We start from the raw sequence: 12,245 nt of genomic DNA on the forward strand, positions 1-12,245 counted from the left end.
GTAATACTGGGTCACATGTATTATGGGTAACATAATTCTAGGTCACACAGCTGGATGCCCTTACTAGGGAATGGCTACATAATGATTATAAAATAATAGTATACTTTATTCTCATTGTTGTTTGTAGAAACCATGCCGAAGTGTTTTGCTAAGCGATGCAGTCATGTGACTGGCATGAAGAAAAAAAAACCTAATGTTACCCTGCACCTTTTCCCAAAGACAAAAAAGAGACTTGTCAAGTGGTTGAAGAACATTGGCGTAAAAGATACAGACATTCCGCTGATCTCCAAGCAAATTTTACAAGACAAGAATGGGGACAGATATCGGTTATGCTCTTGTCATTTCTCTGCACAGAGTTATACCGTGAAGGGAACTAAATGCACACTAAATAAGGATGCTGAACCAACTATGTTTGAGCGGGATGAATTGGGAGCACCTGTACAGGATGAAGCATGGAACAGAAGAGTTGCTAAAAGAATACGAGTTGATTCAACCACAATTCCAACGTCAACCCCCGCAAATGAAAGGCAAAACCACAATTTCCCTGATCAGGCTGGACCTTCTATTATTTCTGGTTCTCTAAACAAACCCATGGAGCAAGACCTTCCACTGGAGAGTCCTCTGTTGACTCCATCATCCTCCATAGCCAAAACACCAAAGGGTAAATACTACCTCAATGAGACCTATGTTCCCCATTATTCAGATCTGTCTTCTGACGAGAATGTTTGTTTCATCGATAAAGAAGAAAGAATAGAATTTGGTCCACAGCTTCAACAGGAAGACCAATATGTCCGGGAAAGAAAATTTGAATCTTGTCTAGACTTCCTGCTTTCAAAATTAATTTGCCCTGTTGCGGATTGCTTTGAAGCTGTACTTGACCTCAGAAAGAAGACCCTAGGCAGTATGCTTAGAGTTTACTGCACATGCAGAGAGTCAGCCATGCGTAAATCGATATGCCGCTGGTAATATTATAATAGCCTCCTCCATAGTTCTTAGTGGGTCAACTTACACCAAATTTGCAGAGAAATGCCAGTATGCTGGTATTGTAATGTTCTCCAACCCATCTTTTTACAAATACCAGCGGAAATTTATATTTCCTGGCATTGATCACCATTGGCAAATGGAGAGATCCAGGCTGAAGAATACCTTGGCTCAGAAACCCCTCTATATTTGTGGCGACGGACAGTGTGATAGTCCTGGCTTTTCAGCAAAGTATTGCAGGTACACTGTCTTGGATGTCGCTTCAAAGTCTGTTTTGGATTTTGACGTAGTTCAGGTTACCCAGACTACCTCGTCCGTTGCCATGGAGAAGAAGGGTTTCCAGATTGTATTGGACCGTGTTAGAGAGGACTATGAAGTGTGTGTGGTTGGAACAGACAGACACCAGGGAATCAGAAAACTGATGGCAACAGAATATAAACATGTCCCCCATCAGTTTGATCTGTGGCATTTCTCGAAATCATGCAAGAAGAAGTTGGTTGAAGTTGCTTCAAAGTCTAAGTGCAGAGAGCTGCAACCATGGATAGGCCCCATTATACTGTAAATAATTTTTATTGGACCAGCAGAAACAGCCACGGTAATGCCAATGAGTTCCGTTTGAAGCTGCACTCAATATTGCATCATATAGCGAATGAGCATGAGTGGAGAGAAGGAGACACTACATATACATGTGCGCATGTCCCCATTGAGGCTGAAGGCAGGGACTTGCTATGGTTAAAAAAAAAAATCAGCTGCATTTGAAGCTTTGCACCAGATGATTACAAGCCCAAAACTGGACAAAGACATTCCTCACCTAACAATGTACTGCCAAACTGGTGTTTTGGAGACCTTCCACAGCATGGTGCTGAAATATCGTCCCAAAAGAATTCATTTTACAATGGATTCAATGGAGGCCAGAACTAAATTAGCCATACTCGCCCATAACAAAAATGCAGGCAGACCACAGGCTATGGTCACCAAAGAAAGAAAAGGATCACAACCACGTGGAACCGCCCAGTATAAATTGGAATTTCCCCGTAGCAAGAAAAAGTGTGTGGCGCGTAAAGTTTTAGAACCATTGTGGTTCCCTCAAGTTTTCCCAATGATGGGGGATATTCTCCAAATAGTTACCCGAGAACTGCCAACAATATGGGTCTTCAAAAAATATTTACTGCCCTCCAGAGTAGCTCCCGTTGAGAGACCCAACAAAGAAGAGGTTGTGAAAGCTCAAGAAACAAGGTTCCCAACTCGTAGTGATCTTATGAAACTGTGTGGCTTTCATTTGAATTTGTAACGTGGCTGTGTTTTTTTTTTTTAATATTTCCAAAGAAAGTTTCTATTGATGGTTCTACATGGTGGTTTCTACTGATTTGGTGTGGATTTCAAGGAAAAGAAAAACATGTCTAGGTAAGTAAAAGTAATATATTCTCTTATGTATATTTAAATATGTATTTATTTTTTCTGCTATTTAAACATTATATGTTTCCAATCTCTTTCAGATTCCAGTTATTTGTTCCAGTGAAAGGAAGTCCCTGTACATATATTTTTCAGATTTTTGTATATACGTTTTTTCAATTCTTTGTATGCAAGGCTATAATCGCAGTCAGTGGCGTATTAAAGAGACTCTGTAACAAAATGTTCAGCCTTATTTCTTCTATCCTATAAGTTCCTATATAATCTAATCTTCTTTCCTTTGCCGGCTTTGTCGGCTCAGGCAGGAATGTGCTGCTCTGCTGTGATAGGTAGAATTTATAACCACCCTCTCCAAGCCCCCTCCAGGCTCTGTATGAGTCACAGACTGAGCTTCTTTCAGCCTATCACATGCTGGTTAGCAGCCATGTCTTGTTTGTAAACACTGCCTAAAACTGGCAATTACAAGCCAGGATTGCAGCAAGGAGTGGCAAAAACAGCAAAGAGGGGCCCAGGAGAACATAATGAATAGAATGGTACACTTTTTATTGTAAGAATTATAGAGTACAGATTCTCTTTAAGGGAGTGGTGCCAAGAGTGGCTCGCCCAAAACCCTCTCATCTAGTGACAGTGGCTCCCCCCTGCAGCCGGGGTTTACCGCTGCCGAGAACCTGCCCCCACCCTTGCTGCCTCACTATCCCCTCCTTGCACTCTCTGCCGCCTGGTCCTCCTCCAGTGGCTGATACTTTGCAGCGTACATTAGCGGTAATAGGCGGCGAGCAAGCAGTGAGCGTTGCCTAGTAACGCCAGCTGCATACAGAAAGTAAACATGTCACTTTCTGTATGCGGCAAGCATTACTGGGCACTTCTTGCTCGCTGCCTGTCACTGCTAATATGCGGTGTGAAGTTTCAGCTGCCGGAGGGGGACCAGGAGGCAGCAGGAAACATAAGTGGAGGGTGGCTGCCTATTCCTGGCTATACTGACTGTATCCATACAGTGGAGGAAATAATTATTTGACCCCTCACTGATTTTGTAAGTTTGTCCAATGACAAAGAAATTAAAAGTCTCAGAACAGTATCATTTCAATGGTAGGTTTATTTTAACAGTGGCAGATAGCACATCAAAAGGAAAATCGAAAAAATAACCTTAAATAAAAGATAGCAACTGATTTGCATTTCATTGAGTGAAATAAGTTTTTAAACCCTTTAACAATAAGACTTAATACTTAGTGGAAAAACCCTTGTTTGCAAGCACAGAGGTCAAACGTTTCTTGTAATTGATGACCAAGTTTGCACACATTTTAGGAGGAATGTTGGTCCACTCCTCTTTGCAGATCATCTCTAAATCCCTAATGTTTCGAGGCTGTCTCTGTGCAACTCTGAGCTTGAGCTCCCTCCATAGGTTTTCTATTGGATTAAGGTCCGGAGACTGACAAGGCCACTCCATGACCTTAAAGTGAACCAGAGACGAAGCACCCTTGTGTATTTTACCATAGAAATCAGTGGGAACATTAGAGAAAACATTTACCATGCTCTCTGTTCCACCCTCACTGCTAAAAGTGTCTGTTATCTAGCTGAGATAAGAATCCCGGACTGAGCATTGATTCTGGCTTTGCTATAATGACTCAGCTATAATGATTCCTGAGCAAAGCCAGCAGGGGGCAGGCTTGGACTTGAAGACAGCAAAGAACACAGTCTCAGCTATAATTATTCTGTAGCAAAGCCAGACCGACTGCTTAGTCGGGATTCTTATCTTAGAGGTGATAACAGGCAAATTAAACAGAGAACAATGTAACAAAGAGCAGATTAGGTGTTTACTGTCATGTTCCCACTGATTTATAAGGTAAAATACATGAGGTTGCTTCATCTCTGGTTCTCTTTAATGTGCTTCTTCTTGAGCCACTCTTTTGTTGCCTTTGCTGTATGTTTTGGGTCATTGTCGTGCTGGAACACCCATCCACGACCCATTTTCAGTTTCCTGGCAGAGGGAAGGAGGTTGTCGTTCAGGATTTCACGATACATGGCTCCGTCCATTTTCCCGTTAATGCGATTAAGTTGTCCTGTGCCCTTAGCAGAAAAACACCCCCCAAAGCAAAATGTTTCCACCCCCATGCTTGACGGTGGGGACGGTGTTTTGTGGGTCATAGGCAGCATTTTTCTTCCTCCAAACACAGCGAGTTGAGTTAATGCCAAAGAGCTCTATTTTGGTCTCATCAGACCACAGCACCTTCTCCCAGTCACTCACAGAATCATTCAGGTGTTCATTGGCAAACTTCAGACGGGCCTGCACATGTGCCTTCTTGAGCAGGGGGACCTTGCGAGCCCTGCAGGATTTTAATCCATTGCGGTGTAATGTGTTTCCAATGGTTTTCTTGGTGACTGTGGTCCCTGCTAATTTGAGATCATTCACTAACTCCTCCCGTGTAGTTCTAGGATGCTTTTTCACCTTTCTCAGAACCATTGACACCCCACGAGGTGAGATCTTGCGTGGAGCCCCAGAGCGAGGTCGATTGATGGTCATTTTGTGCTCCTTCCATTTTCGAACAATCGCACCAACAGTTGTCACCTTCTCTCCCAGCTTCTTGCTAATGGTTTTGTAGCCCATTCCAGCCTTGTGCAGGTCTACAATTTTGTCTCTGACATCCTAGGACAGCTCTTTGGTCTTTCCCATGTTGGAGAGTTTGGAGTCTGCTTGATTGATTGATTCTGTGAACAGGTGTCTTTTATACAGGTGACTAGTTAAGACAGGTGTCCTTAATGAGGGTGACTAATTGAGTAGAAGTGTCTAACCACTCTGTGGGAGCCAGAACTCTTAATGGTTGGTAGGGGTTCAAAAACTTATTTCACTCAATGAAATGCAAATCAGTTGCTATCTTTTATTTAAGGTTATTTTTTCGATTTTCCTTTTGATGTGCTATCTGCCACTGTTAAAATAAACCTACCATTGAAATGATACTGTTCTGAGACTTTTCATTTCTTTGTCATTGGACAAACTTACAAAATCAGTGAGGGGTCAAATAATTATTTCCTCCACTGTACTTGGCTACTCCTATTCCTGGCTATCGCTACTGGTTGTACATATACCTGGCTATCTATACTGGCTACACCTATACTTCACTACCCCTATTAGTGGCTGTACCTATACTTGGCTACCCCTATTCCTGGCTATCTTTACTGGCTGTACCTATACCTGGCTACGCCCTATTCCTGGCCATCTATACTGGCTGTACCAATATTTGACTACCCCTATTACTGGCTGTACCTATACCTGGCTACTTCTATTCCTGCCTATCTATACTGGCTGCCTATACCTGGTTACCTATTCCTATCTATACTTCTTGTACCTATACCTGGCATCCTATTCCTTGGCTACACCTATTCCTGCCTATCTATACTGCTTGTACCTATTTCTTGCTACCTATTTCTTGCTATTGATACTGGCTGCACATATTCCAGGCTACCTACACTGGGGGCAACAATACCAGGCTACCTATACTGGGGCAACTATTTCAGGCTACCTATATTGGTTGCACCTATACCTGGCATTACCCGGCATGATGTGATTTGCATGTCACACTCCCCCTTTACTATAATACCCAGCACCAGGTGTCAGATGCCTTAGGTACATCACCGATCACAGTGTTCCATTGCAGTGTGCTGAATCCTACAATTCTATTGCCGAAGTGTTGCAGTGCCATTATCTTGTAATGGTACGTTCATTTTGGTGCATTTATTATGCGTATCAGTGTAGTTGGTCGACCAATTATTGCGATAGCAGTACGATACCACATAATAAAGAAAAGAGAGGAGCGCTCTCTGGTGTATTAACCTTTTAATAATGCTTCTTAGCGCAAGGTGATAAAATAACACTTACAATGTGCATATAAAATCAAAGCTCATCACATAAATGAAGTACGTCACCACGTCCTGATGTACGTTCAACCGCCTGGTTCACCTCCACACTATGGCCAGTAATGCGGGGAATCCTAGGATCGAAAAGCGGCAGCGGGATCTCGGACACGGAGATTCGGCAGCTGCCTTGCGTCATGACGCGTTTCGGCGTTCCACGCCTTCGTCAGATGACGCAATGACGCATAGGGCATAGTGAAATAGACGGCTGGTTGCCATGGTGCTTTGGCGGCTACGGTGGCCGCCCAGAGGCAAAAGAGAATTCAGCGCTGCCTGCTTTGGAAGGTGTATCCCGTTGCTAAGCAGTGGGAAACAATTAGTAGTGGATACAATTTCCACTACACCGGCGGGGAAACGGGCGCACCGATTTGAAAAAAAATATATAAAATACAAATGGATTAAATAAAATCCCTGAATTCCCCACATCCTCCCTGCAGACCATTAGCTGCGCATCAAGCCCAGCAATTTCTGTCAACATCGCTGGATACTGACATATGTACAGGTTTGCAGAAAACTTTAGGTTCACATATAAACAAGATGAACGTCCTAAACATCTTAAATTAATTCATACAAATAAATACATGTAATGCACTCACATGGAGGGGGGAGAGCTGCAGGCACATGGAGGTGGAGTGATGTGTTCCCACTCGCATGGAGGTGGAGAGCGGAAGTTGCACTCACATGGAGGGGGAGAGCTGCAGGCACATGGCGGTGGAGTGATGTGTCCCCACTCGCATGGAGGTTGAGAGCGGAAGTTGCACTCACATGGAGGGGGAGAGCTGCAGGCACATGGCGGTGGAGTGATGTGTCCCCACTCGCATGGAGGTGGAGAGCGGAAGTTGCACTCACATGGAGGGGGAGAGCTGCAGGCACATAGAGGTGGAGTGATGTGTCCCCACTCACATGGAGGTGGAGAGCGGAAGTTGCACTCACATGGAGGGGGAGAGCTGCAGGCACATGGCGGTGGAGTGATGTGTCCCCACTCACATGGAGGTGGAGAGCGGAAGTTGCACTCATATGGAGGAGGGAGAGCTGCAGGCACATGGCGGTGGAGTGATGTGTCCCCACTCACATGGAGGTGGAGAGCGGAAGTTGCACTCACATGGAGGGGGAGAGCTGCAGGCACATGGAGGTGGAGTGATGTGTCCCCACTCGCATGGAGGTGGAGAGCGGAAGTTGCACTCACATGGAGGGGGAGAGCTGCAGGCACATGGAGGTGGAGTGATGTGTCCCCACTCACATGGAGGTGGAGAGCGGAAGTTGCACTCACATGGAGGGGGAGAGCTGCAGGCACATGGAGGTGGAGTGATGTGTCCCCACTCACATGGAGGTGGAGAGCGGAAGTTGCACTCATATGGAGGAGGGAGAGCTGCAGGCACATGGCGGTGGAGTGATGTGTCCCCACTCACATGGAGGTGGAGAGCGGAAGTTGCACTCACATGGAGGGGGAGAGCTGCAGGCACATGGAGGTGGAGTGATGTGTCCCCACTCGCATGGAGGTGGAGAGCGGAAGTTGCACTCACATGGAGGGGGAGAGCTGCAGGCACATTGAGGTGGAGTGATGTGTCCCCATGGAGCAGTAGAGCTTCAGACACATGGAGGGGGACACACAGTCACATGGTGGTGGGTTTGAGAACATCAACATTGAATTACAATTGTTTTTGCCTGCATTACCTAAATGTGCAACTCTGTATGCGATTTTACTTTGTAGCTCATGCACATCCACTCATGCCTTATAGTCCATGTGTTCCCCCTGTTCAATTACACAAATAGACAGGGCACAAGTGCATAAACTTATCCAAAGTATACATGCACACGCATCCAGTGGTTCTGCACTTGGCGGTGTACAGCTATTTGTTGTCTTTGGAGAGTTGGAACATCCAGGAGTAAAGGTGGCCATACACAGATTTGCAGCAGATTTGACCATCAGCTAGATTTCTGTCAGACACCGGTCAAGCGGAGTCTGACAGGAATCTATCTGATGTGTGCCACACACTAGGAACAGATTTCCAATAGATTTCAGAATGAAATCTATTGGAAATTTACTGGATATGTCAGTATCCAGTGATGTTGACAGAAATTGCTGGGCTTGATGCGCAGCTAATAGTCTGCAGGGAGGATGTGGGGAATTCAGGGATTTTATTTAATCCATTTGTATTTTATATATTTTTTTCAAATCGGTGCGCCCGTTTCCCCGCTGTTGTAGTGGATATTGTATACACTACTAATTGTTTCCCACTGCTTAGCAACGGGATACACCTTCCAAAGCAGGCAGCGCTGAATTCTCTTTTGCCTCTGGGCGGCCACCGTAGCCGCCAAAGCACCATGGCAACCAGCCGTCTATTTCACTATGCCCTATGCGTCATTGCGTCATCTGACGAAGGCGTGGAACGCCGAAACGCGTCATGATGCAATAGACGCAGGGCAGCTGCCGAATCTCCGTGTCCCAGATCCCGCTAGCGCTTTTCGATCCTAGGATTCCCCGCATTACTGGCCATAGTGTGGAGGCGAACCAGGCGGTTGAATTTACATCAGGACGTGGTGACGTACTTCATTTATGTGATGAGCTTTGATTTTATATGCACATTGTAAGTGTTATTTTATCACCTTGCGCTAAGAAGCATTATTAAAAGGTTTATACACCAGAGAGCGCTCCTCTCTTTTCTTTTTTCTGTTTTTTTACCAGTCCTTTTACTCTAATCCCTGAGTTATTACTGGAGCAGTTATTGGAGCAGCACTCAATGGTGGTTTAAAGTGTGGACATCGTGACAGATTGAGCGCAGTGGAGCTGTGTACGATACCACATAATGTTGCTTGCAAATGTTATGGATTTATATCCTGTATGTTTAGTAAGCATAGCTGTAATTTCATCTCTAAAAACATGATGCGAATGGAATTCAAATACAGGGTTTTATTTCACTGATATGCAATGCACAACTGTGAACAGAGCATAAGTGGACATTTTAGAGAGAAATCGATGTTGATGGCCTATGTGGGGTCAGGAAGGTTGTTTTTTTTTTGCCCTAGGGTATGTCTGTACCTAGGTTTTTTCGTCTTCCTCTTTCTCTTTTTTTGGGGGTGGGGGGGAGAGTGGGGAGGGTTGGTTCAATACTTTATTTCATATTCATTTTGACTTTTAGAAGTGCGTATTCTAAGGGTGTAATTTCTCAAATCAATAAAGTTGCAGTTTGAACCCCACTTGAATTTGTCTGTCTTTCTGAACTGTAAAAAATGTGTGTAATCCTAATTTTGGGATAGGGGTTGATTCATCAATCCTATGTGCTGGAACAGGGTGATTTATTTCTCCTTTCAAGCGCTAATGCTGCCATTATTGGCACAATTGGTGGCATACTGCTAATATGGCTCTGGCAATTGCTACTATGCCACTAGTGCGCGTAGCTTTCCACTGGCAGTAGATTGATGGCCAATAGAGTTGCATTGGATCTAATGGTCCAATAATGTATGTAGATACATTTCCAATAGATTTCATTCTGAAATCTATTGGAAATCTGTTCCTAGTGTGTGGCACACATCAGATAGATTCCTGTCAGACTCCGCTTGACAGGTGTCTGACAGAAATCTAGCTGATGGTCAAATCTGCTGCAAATCTATAAGTGTATGGCCACCTTTACTCCTGGATGTTCCCCCTCTCCAAAGACAACAAATAGCTGTACACCGCCAAGTGCAGAACCGCTGGATGCGTGTGCATGTGTACTTTGGATAAGTTTATGCACTTGTGCCCTGTCTATTTGTGTAATTGAACAGGGGGAACACATGGATTATAAGGCATGAGTGGATGTGCATGAGCTACAAAGTAAAATCGCATACAGAGTTGCACATTTAGGTAATGCAGGCAAAAAGGATTGTAATTCAGATTTGATGTTCTCAAACCCACCACCATGTGACTGTGTGTCCCCCTCCATGTGTCTGAAGCTCTACTGCTCCATGGGGACACATCACTCCACCTCAATGTGCCTGCAGCTTTTCCCCTCCATGTGAGTGGGGACACATCACTCCACCTCAATGTGCCTGCAGCTCTCCCCCTTCATGTGAGTGCAACTTCCGCTCTCCCTCTCCATGTGAGTGGGGACACATCACTCCACCTCTATGTGCCTGCAGCTCTCCCCCTCCATGTGAGTGCAACTTCCGCTCTCCACCTCCATGCGAGTGGGGACACATCACTCCACCTCCATGTGCCTGCAGCTCTCCCCCTCCATGTGAGTGCAACTTCCGTTCTCCACCTACATGCGAGTGGGGACACATCACTCCACCTCCATGTGCCTGCAGCTCTCCCCCTCCATGTGAGTGCAACTTCCGCTCTCCACCTCCATGCGGGTGGGGACACATCACTCCACCTCTATGTGCCTGCAGCTCTCCCCCTCCATGTGAGTGCAACTTCCGCTCTCCACCTCCATGCGAGTGGGGACACATCACTCCACCTCCATGTGCCTGCAGCTCTCCCCCTCCATGTGAGTGCAACTTCCGCTCTCCACCTACATGCGAGTGGGGACACATCACTCCACCTCCATGTGCCTGCAGCTCTCCCCCTCCATGTGAGTGCAACTTCCGCTCTCCACCTCCATGCGAGTGGGGACACATCACTCCAGGTCCATGTGCCTGCAGCTCTCCCCCTCCATGTGAGTGCAACTTCCGCTCTCCACCTCCATGCGAGTGGGGACACATCACTCCACCTCCATGTGCCTGCAGCTCTCCCCCTCCATGTCAGTGCAACTTCCGCTCTCCACCTCCATGCGAGTGGGGACACATCACTCCACCTCAATGTGCCTGCAGCTCTCCCCTTTCATGTGAGTGCAACTTCCGCTCTCCAACTCCATGTGAGTGGGGACACATCACTCCACCTCAATGTGCCTGCAGCTCTCCCCCTTCATGTGAGTGCAACTTCCGCTCTCCCTCTCCATGTGAGTGGGGACACATTACTCCACCTCTATGTGCCTACAGCTCTCCCCCTCCATGTGAGTGCAACTTCCGCTCTCCACCTCCATGCGAGTGGGGACACATCACTACACCTCAATGTGCCTGCAGCTCTCCCCCTCCATGTGAGTGCAACTTCCGCTCTCCACCTCCATGCGAGTGGGGACACATCACTCCACCTCCATGTGCCTGCAGCTCTCCCCCTCCATGTCAGTGCAACTTCCGCTCTCCACCTCCATGCGAGTGGGGACACATCACTCCACCTCAATGTGCCTGCAGCTCTCCCCCTCCATGTGAGTGCAACTTCCGCTCTCCACCTCCATGCGAGTGGGGACACATCACTCCACCTCCATGTGCCTGCAGCTGTCCCCCTCCATGTGAGTGCAACTTCCGCTCTCCAACTCCATGTGAGTGGGGACACATCACTCCACCTCCATGTGCCTGCAGCTCTCCCCCTCCATGTGAGTGCAACTTCCGCTCTCCACTTCCATGCGAGTGAGGACACATCACTCCACCTCAATGTGCCTGCAGCTCTCCCCCTTCATGTGAGTGCAACTTCCGCTCTCCCTCTCCATGTGAGTGGGGACACATCACTCCACCTCTATGTGCCTGCAGCTCTCCCCCTCCATGTGAGTGCAACTTCCGCTCTCCACCTCCATGCGAGTGGGGACACATCACTCCACCTCCATGTGCCTGCAGCTCTCCCCCTCCATGTGAGTGCAACTTCCGTTCTCCACCTACATGCGAGTGGGGACACATCACTCCACCTCCATGTGCCTGCAGCTCTCCCCCTCCATGTGAGTGCAACTTCCGCTCTCCACCTCCATGCGAGTGGGGACACATCACTCCACCTCTATGTGCCTGCAGCTCTCCCCCTCCATGTGAGTGCAACTTCCGCTCTCCACCTCCATGCGAGTGGGGACACATCACTCCACCTCCATGTGCCTGCAGCTCTCCCCCTCCATGTGAGTGCAACTTCCGCTCTCCACCTACATGCGAGTGGGGACACATCACTC

The 12,245-nt window shown here is 46.9% G+C and overlaps 1 protein-coding gene across 6 annotated transcripts in view; it reads left to right on the forward strand.

The window, feature by feature from the left end:
• Nucleotides 1–12,245, forward strand: part of LOC137564105 (E3 ubiquitin-protein ligase RNF14-like) — a 189,976-nt gene that overhangs the window by 132,932 nt on the left and 44,799 nt on the right. The gene's annotated exons all lie outside the window — the stretch shown is intronic.

This window comes from Hyperolius riggenbachi, chromosome 3, assembly GCF_040937935.1.
Source record: "Hyperolius riggenbachi isolate aHypRig1 chromosome 3, aHypRig1.pri, whole genome shotgun sequence".
NCBI lineage: Eukaryota > Metazoa > Chordata > Amphibia > Anura > Hyperoliidae > Hyperolius > Hyperolius riggenbachi.